This window comes from Schistocerca gregaria, chromosome 2, assembly GCF_023897955.1.
Source record: "Schistocerca gregaria isolate iqSchGreg1 chromosome 2, iqSchGreg1.2, whole genome shotgun sequence".
Taxonomy (NCBI): Eukaryota; Metazoa; Arthropoda; class Insecta; order Orthoptera; family Acrididae; genus Schistocerca; species Schistocerca gregaria.
In genome coordinates this window covers 205,077,991-205,087,538 of record NC_064921.1, presented here as the reverse complement: position 1 = coordinate 205,087,538, position 9,548 = coordinate 205,077,991, and positions in this window count along the sequence as shown.

The window sequence follows — 9,548 nt, the reverse complement described above, 5'->3', positions numbered from 1 at the left end:
CAAAGAAAGGCATGAGACATCATTCATTAGCCATATGGCATTTCATAAGGTAGTAAAAAATTCTCTCAATTCTCGTAGAAAGACGCTTGTCATAATCAGCTGTGCAGATGTAAGTATCTTTCCAAGTAATGAGCGTGTCGTATTTGCGATGCTTTCTACAAAGGAATGTCAATAGCAAGGATAACGGCCTCCTTTTTTTTCCACCTGACAGGCACACACTAATGGCTTTCTTTTGTCAGGTGGTTGTCGCGCAGCTGGGTGCCCACGACGCATTACGTCAGGTGGACACTTAACTGTCTTGTCGAAATATTTACGACACCAGTTTCCGCTACAGTGGCAGTCTCATATAAAAAATATTTCATAGGTCAAGAACTTGCGTTACAAATCTGTAGAAACAAAATCCGGTAAATATAACAGTGTCCAAAGAATTTTCATCGGCATTGTAATACATTCACACATTTACATACATTTCATAACTCTTAAAGTACGATTCTTGGTTTCCAACAACCTTTTGCATAAACCAGAGTCCCTAACCACTACTCATTATTCCTTGCTTTATTACACATATACATATTTGTCGACACTTCTTCAATATTTAATCATAAGAAATACATAGCATAATCAAATTCCTCACATAGCATCAGCCAATTGATCATAAACATACCACAACAGCGTAATACACATCGTCATCATAACATCATAAAACCTCAGCCAAATCTCAAAATCGTCGTGGCTTCCTATTTCAAAACCTAAAAAAAAATCTGTGCTCATGTCAAAAGTGTCATCTACCTCAAATGCACTTTAAAAATCATGACCCCATACCAAATACATCATTCAAAGCTCTCATAGTATCACAATGGTTCTGAAAAAATATGAACAGTCCACAAAGTATAGACAAAATACAATTTCGTAAGTGTGAAGTTATCCAGCGGTGTAATTACGTAAACATCTGTCACTGATGTATTTAAAAAAATGTTTGTTTCTCTGTTAAATAATCAGATCGCTGTGCAATTTATGTGTTAGAGAAATATGGTACCGATGTGTAAAGTTGTATAAGCAAATACCATATTAGCTAGGGCTCCTTGTGCTTGCCATACACATGGTACACAAAGTAAGCGTGTACCCCCCTGAGGATTAATGTAATTATATCCTCAGGTGTTACAGATTACAGCAATGGAATTAAATGTATCACAGAAAACTTTATTTGTAATTCAAATATGTTGAAAAATAAATAGTTTAACGCGTATCCTGTGGCGCTAAATGGGCGTCTTGCTGTAAGACAATCTCTGTGGAAGTGTCGTAGTTGTTGTCCTCCGAAAGCTAAGTTCTGCAGAAGTCAATGTACTTACCTCATGATAAACGAAATTGAAATGCTTTGCGTATAGATATCTTAGTTATTACGCTTATTGCCGTGATGAAGTAAGTACTGTACTGTACGTATTGTTGTGCTACAGAAAATGCTGTCTCATTGTAGCTATACCACAAACGTTACTACTAAAACATGTTTTACTTTCCAGAAAAATTCAGAAAAACTGTGCAGATATAAAACAGATAAACTGAAAAAGCAACATTGTAAATTGTCACTCATTAGTAGCGTCGTGATAAAATCGTGTAGCTGTCACATAAACTAACCACTGTATCATCTTGTATCTCACAGAAAGTACTTTAAATCCAGAATGTATTTTCAAGTAAACCAAAATGTTGGCATTAAAATCTCATTAGCAGTACTGGTAACTGTTCTAAGTATGTCAGCCTTATAGTCGTTACGTAATCGTGCAACTAACAAGCAAGAATGTACACGCACAATAACACTGTGACGTCTGTTCACTATAACAATGCATTCGTAATTTCTGTTTAAAAATGTTCCCTATGTTCTAGATTGTATAGTTAACTTCAAAACATTGTTGCATGTTAACAGTTTCTCAGTGTGACAAAGCATACAATAAATGTGAAGTGAAATGTTTTATGGCAAAGACAAAGTTAAAAAGCAGATTATCTGTCAATAAACGGTTTTACATGTGAAATGTGGTGTAAACCTTTACTCTTCCTAGTACGCAGACTGTCAACTGAAAAGCAATTATCATGTGATTATGTCTGTAAGGAACACTGGTATTTTGCACAAAGTTAGCTTTTGTTATTTTTCTCTGAGCCAGCCGGCGCACGCGGCTGCCTGCGGTGCGAATCATTGTCTGTTTCTTTGTTGGCACGCGTCGTTATTGGGATTAGGAGACCTAACTTCTACAAATTCACTTTGCCGAGAGGGCCCAGCTCTGTTTGAATCCCGCCAGTTCTGGTGAAATTCACGTCTGTCGTTTTGTCGGTAGTTTACATAGTTTCTTGTTTGTCGGTCATGTGGTGGAGAATTTCTCCCGGAATCGTAACTGAGCGCTGAACTGTTGCGTCTGAAGTTATTCCGTCTCCCTTGATTATAATTATTTTGGTTCCCGTATTGTCTGTTTCTCTGAGTGTCTCTGTGATATTCATTACCGCAGAGAGGTGATCTTTCCTTGTAATAATTACTACTCTGCCAACGGTTGTCATACGGGTGGTGTCTGTTTTGGTCACGATTTACGTTGTACGAATAGCCTTGTGGTGTATTATTTCTGTCATCGCGGAATTGTGACAGGTGTGACCAGTAATTGTTGTGCTCCTGTTTTCGCGTTCCGCGATTGTCAGTGTCAATTTCCAGTTCTTGTAACAGTCCCTGAAAAGCTTCAGTGTCGTCTTTGCAACGTCCTACCAAAATAATGTGTCGTAAATGTTCCGGCTATTTCATATAGCAAATGCGGATCAGTTCTGAAGGGCTGTATGGGTTTGAAAGATATTGATTCTTATGCAACATGTCTTCAAAATATTTGACAAGACTGGAAAATTCAGATCGTTCAAAGTGTTTCATCATCATGATGCTATGTTTTACTCGGTCTTGTGTGGCTTGGGACCAATATGCTGAGAGGAAGGCATGGTAAAATTCTCCTTCACTGTGGCAATCGTGAATGACCGATCGCATTCTTACAGCTGGTTCATTCTCTAAATAGCCACACATAAATTCTAATCTGTGCTCTAGTGACCAGTTGGGAGGAAAACAATGAGAGAATTGATGGAGCCACGCTTGTGGATGAATGTCGTTGCCAGAATTCTTAAATGTTTTGAATTTACGTGTAGTAATGAACAGCTTATAGTCAAAATCATCGTGTCGGCGGGTCGCATATCGGTCATTGTTACGTCGTTTCGGCGGTTCCATCTCAAAATTCGGTGTACTTTGCCAATTACTTTCATGATTTCCGAAATGCCCTGTGTTATTATTTTGTGGTTGTTCTGTATTGCTATGTCCCTCTTCCCATACTGGGGCGCGAGTGTCCTCTGAAATATGTAATTCTTGTATTACTTGAGCCAGCTGATCTTGTACTTCCCGCAATTCTCTTTTGTACTGTGTGTTGATTTGATTTTGATTCTGTTTGAATTTCCTAATTTGTTCATACTCTTCAGTGTCAGTGAAGGCTACAGGTTTTGTGTCATTCAGATCATCATCTACCTTCGTAGATAAGTTAGTGAACTGATCTGAAAGTTCGGCTACTTTATCCGACAGTGAAATTATTTCCTCTGTGTGTCTTTCTGAACCAATTTTCAGAGTATCTACTGTGTCCTTTAAGTTCGCTTGAGTTTTTGCAAGTTGCATAACCGAATCGGTAGATGCAACTGAGTCAATTTTAGCTTGCAAGGTCTCATGATTTTCATGAACAATAGTTTGCAGTTCTTTTATGGCTGCTTCGTGATTCTGTAATGCATTTTCATGCCGCGAAAAAATAGGTTGGAAATGCTCACAAATTTGTGTTTTTACGTCATTACAGACTTTTTGACATTTCGATTCAGTGTTATGTAACTCATTAGTTAAATCTTCACGTGTTTGTTCAAGCGTGGTGTCTAACTTTTGAAGCTTTTGTTCCATTGTGTCTAACTTTTGAAGATTTTGTTCTATTGTGTCTAACTTTTGAAGATTTTGTTCCATTGTGTCTAACTTTTGAAGCTTTTGCTGTGTTTGTCTCTGATTTTGTTCCATTGTGTCTAACTTTTGAAGATTTTGTTCCATTGTGTATAACTTTTGAAGCTTTTGTCCCATTTGTTGCATTAATTGTAATAACAATGCATTGGTGTCTGAAACATGATCCTTAGTCCTATTCGGCAATGCATTTGCACCGGCAATATTCGCAGTTTGGAAAACAGAAATTGTGTCTTGACTTATTTGAGAAAACGGTGAGGACGCAAAACCTGAATGTACAGTATTTGCAATATTGTGTCCTGTCATTTCGGTATGCTGAGGCGAACTGTTGCCGACCGATCGATCGATAACGCTTTCCTGTTCACTAATTGTTTCACTGCCTACACCATTGTTTGCAACCCGCTCCATTTCCCTATGCACAATTACCAAATTACTACTTTGAACATTAGTTTATTCATTACATGGTGGCGCTAACACACTGCTTTCGTCTTCACTGTCATTTCTCAGTTTACTTTGGAGCCTAGTATTACGTTTTTCACACGCCATTATTGTCACAATATTTCACACGACAACACAAAAAAAGCACAATTTGAAAAGCAAAAATAAGAGAACACATTAACATATCACTGAAAATAATATCTAGTTAATTGCAAGCGCAGCTGCGAAATACTTTGTGCAAAACTACATGCATGCCACAACTGTTTTACTGTACAACAATGAAAGACTGCAACTACAAAGGAAATTCTATGATTACGCGCTAGCAATAAACAAAAGCTACACTAATTACACAAACTACAAGAAAAAAATCAGAAGATTCCAGTGAGGTATCGTTGGCTAAGGGTCGCCATATGAAACGTCCCCTTAGAACAATTATACACGACTGTGCTTAAACTGACACACAATATTTTTAGCGCAACGCAATCTGACTTCCAAAAATCCCTACGAAAGAATGGCCCTGACTAACATTAACCTATACCTTTCACAAATCACTTACCTCACAAAAATCTTCGTTACTCGAACTACTGCAACACAGCGAGCGCCAATACTGCCAGCTAAATAAAAGATTCAAACTACGGAAGGCACTAACTACTGATAGTTATAGTTAGCAAATGAAAGATTTTAATAGAGAACAAACAGTGTATTTACCTTAATAGTCAAAATATATATCGTAGTTCCTGACATCCAGTCTTACAAATTACAAAACTCCGCCATCTCTCTCCCCACGTCCACCACTGCTGGCGGCTCACCTCCAACTGCGCAACGCTACGCGCTGTTAGCATCCAGCTGCCGCTGCCCAACACTACAATGGCAGACAACAATGCAGACTAAACACAGACTGCACACGGCACAGCCAGTGATTTTTTCATACCGAGCGCTATGTGGCGTTACCAATAAGAAAACCTAAACAGCCTACTTACACTTCTACATAGTTGAAGTATGGCAACCCGGCCATTGACCTTCTCGTGAGAACACACACGCTATGCCCCAACTCGTACAGGACTTGGTACATTAATCTGCAACGAGGAATGAGTGTGATGGGCAAACATCTGTTTGGCGCACTACGAATTTAGTGGTGTGGACTTGTTGGGAATGTGGGTCTCACGGGGAGCGTGCAAGGGATAAGTCCCTGCAGGCGCGCTACCCTCTGTCCCTCCGGTGGCTCAGATGTATAGAGCGTCTGCCATGTAAGCAGAAATGCCGGGTTCGAGTTCCAGTCGGGGCACACATTTTCAACATGTCCCCAGTGATGCATACACCTCCTGTTCGCAGCTAAGGTGTCAATTTAATTATTATTTCATTCAAGAAATTGCGAGACTGGAAAGTGAAAAGCTTGAGGAATTGTGTGGGCGCTGATACCACGCCGTCGAGCGCAACACAAACCCAAAAATCGTCATCATCTAGCTTATAACCATTTTTCTGTGAATTCCAAAGATCTTACACCACTTTACTTTGTCGAACGTTTTTTCTAGATCGACAAGTCTTACCTAAGTGTCTTGATTTTTCTTAAGTCTTGCTTTCAGATTCAAACGCAACGTCATAATTGCCTCTCTGGTTCCTTTACCTTTACTACCAAATTAACGTGTATTAACAAAATGTAAAAGAATATAATGAAACAACAACGAAGACAGACTCGAAAAGAATCCAAGACGATACTTCTTACCAATCACGAAGGTATTAAGATTTGCAACGTACGCTTTTAAGCGATTCTGATCGCTGGACTAACATTGTGTTGCTATCTCAGATACATGGAATCAAGACCATTCCACATTCTTAAGTAAACACTTGCAGCCACCTCCGAAGAGACAGATTCGTTTTCTCAATGGTACTGTTGGGTCTGTAGTTACGTGCACAATTTTTCCATGGACACCATAACATGAAGGCTGCGTATGTATGCCAAGGAACAAGCGTATTTGCTAGCAGTAGCTATCATTTCACAAGCTGAATATGACATATGAAAAAAATTACTAAACAAGGCGTGTCTGGCAGAAAATACCACGAGGAATGAATAGTAGCTCTAATATGGTAACGTTTCCACTCGAAAAATTAAACCCTGTCAACCGTTCAGGACAGTCCGCTCGTTGATATTAATTGATCTGTTGACAATAACCATGATTGTATCATCACCCAGAACATTGCCCATTCCTAGGGGAATACTTTACAAGCTCAGTTTTGCATTACTGGATATTAGTGTCAGTTGCGTTGATAAACAATTAAAACTGCTAAAATTAAACGAGACTCCAGGGCTCAATAGGATCCCTGCGAGATTCTGTAAGGAATATGCAGCTTAGTTAGTTCCAGTTTTAACCGTGATAATACCGCAGATACAGTGAACAAAAAAACTGTGGTCAATGATTGGAAGATAGCATAGGTCACATTTGTCAACGAGAAGGTAACAGAAGTGATCCATAGAACTAACGTCCCATCTCATTGACTTCGATCGGCTGTAGAATCCTATAACATATTCTGAGGTCAAACACAATGAGTCGTCTCAAACAAAATAGTCTCTTCCATGCCAACCAGCATGAATTCCGAAAACACCGATCATGCTAACCTTAACGTGCGCTTTTCTCACATGATATCCTGAAAGCCATGGTCAAGGCGATCGGCTTATGCAGTATTTATTGGCTTCTGAAAAGTGTTTGGCTCGATACCACGTTAACGTGTATTAACAAAAGTACGATTATATATGATGTCACACAAAATTTATAACTGGGTTGACCCTTTATGATTAGTGACCTGGCAGACAATATTAATAGTAACCTCAAACATTTTTTTTTTTTTTTTTTTTTGCAAATGATGCTGTTACGTGTCATGAAGTACTATCTGGAAAAAGGTGTATAAATATCCAATCAGATCTTGATAAGATATCAAAGTGTTGTAACGATCCGCAGTTTGTACTAAATGCTTAGACATATGAAACTGTACATTTCACAGAAGGCAGGTAAGTACGAGGGGACTTCAAAAAGTAACACAGATACATAGCATTGGTTGTCAATGTAGTTACCAAGTCTCTGTAAACAAACAGTCGGAACAAGGACTTATGATATTTTAGCAAATATTGGGAATTCGATATCTCGATATTTAATAATTTATTTGTCGGCTCTCGATTGTCGTAAAAAATATAGTTATGTATATATACCGAAGAAAGATACAGACGTAACTGCCTGTAAAAATATCGGTTGCACATTGTAAATACACTGCCTGTCTTAGAGTTGTATATTTAAGCATTGATTCATTCTTAGATATTCTGTAAATAAACAATTTAACAGTTCGTCTATCCCCCTCAAAGCAAGATCTGAAAGGAAAACGATACATGTTTACGCTTGGCGATAACCGCATGTAACCAATTGTAACTGCATGTAAGTAGCACAATAAAAGGTATCTGATAGGTCCATCGTTCAGTTTCGTCACATACCGTATTTATCCGGAAAACTTCATGTTGACTTCCCTTTTTCATTTCTGCAAACGCCAGCGATCTATCATGTGTAGTGGCAAAACAGCGTGGTGAAGCTAAACATTGTATTTTCTGTTGGCACCGCCGAGCACCGATTACGTCAGCATTTCCGCTCACACGTCTCTGCCCCCCGCAACGACCGATCTCGTCATTTAGATTTTTGTTCATCATTTTGAGCAAAGACTTTTGAAGAATGTCGATAAGCAGAAATAGCACACTAGTCGCTCTAAAAAATTTTAACGTAACTGATGTGCTCTTTCTTCACATCGGAAATCTTGTTTCTACTTACTCACCGCCACTCCTCAGGGCAATAGGAGTTCTGCCTTTGTGTCGCATCTTCTTGCTTCACAATGTCAACGAGAAACACTGGATGCGATGAAAGCCCAAAAAGTAGTAAGACCCCTTCACATAGTGAAAGTAAAATTATGTCCTACTACAAATTCAAAAGGACCACTTCAAATTTTTTCCGAAAATTGTGTAAAAATTATTACATAAAATAAAAATATCAGCATTCAGTATTCCCGTTTTGATATCGATATACGGGGGAAAATATACCGCCGATATATGTCACCGTATCGTGAAAAAGTATCTATATATATCGATGTTTTATTAACAGCCCTAGTCGGAACGTCTCACTCATAATTCAGTTCCTCTGAGATAGAAAACCGCTCCTTGATCACGGAGCCATTCGAGAACCGCTGTGTGCTGGCCGGGGTGGCCAAGCGGTTCTAGGCGCTACAGTCTGGAACCGCGCGACCGCTACGGTCGCAGGTTCGAATCCTGCCTCGGGCATGGATGTGTGTGATGTCCTTAGGTTAGTTAGGTTTAAGTAGCTCTAAGTTGTAGGGGACTGATGACCTCAGCTGTTAAGTCCCGTAGTGCTCAGAGCCATTAGATGACAATGCGCCATGTTACCGGGCAATTATTCTTCGCAATTGGTTTAAAGAACACTGGACAATTCGAGAGAATGATCTGGCCATCCAGATCGCCCGACATGAGTCCCATCGAACATTCGAGAGATCAGATAGTGTAACGCTTTCGCAATTATTGACGGCTATAGAGACTGCATGGCTCATTATTTCTGCTGGGGATTTTCAATAACTTACGTCGAGTAACTGCACTGCGTCGGGCAAAAAGAGTACGACACGATGTTAGGAGGTATCTCATGACTTGTGTTAGGTAAGTGTAAACGTACAAGACCGAAGCAGCTGTTGCAAGAATTACTCCGGACACACTGATGAACGTTTGAGAGGAATTCGTCCATCGACTCGATGTGTTCCATCTGACGAATGGTGCTCACATTGAACTCTTGTGACAAAACTGTTTTAGCTGCTCTTTCATTTGACGTATTATGTTATAACTGTAATTCTAATGTAATAAATGCTGCAAAGCCTTAAAACCTCGATATTCGTTTTGAAATACCCGACGTACGAGGGTAATCCCAAAAGTAAGGTCTCCTATTTTCTTATAAGTACATACCTGTTTATTTCCATAATGGTTTACATCAGTGTACAGCTTGAACATTTAGCTATTTTTCGGCATAAACACCATTTCTGTCGATGCATTTTTGTAGATGCTGTGGCAGTTTTTGTAAGC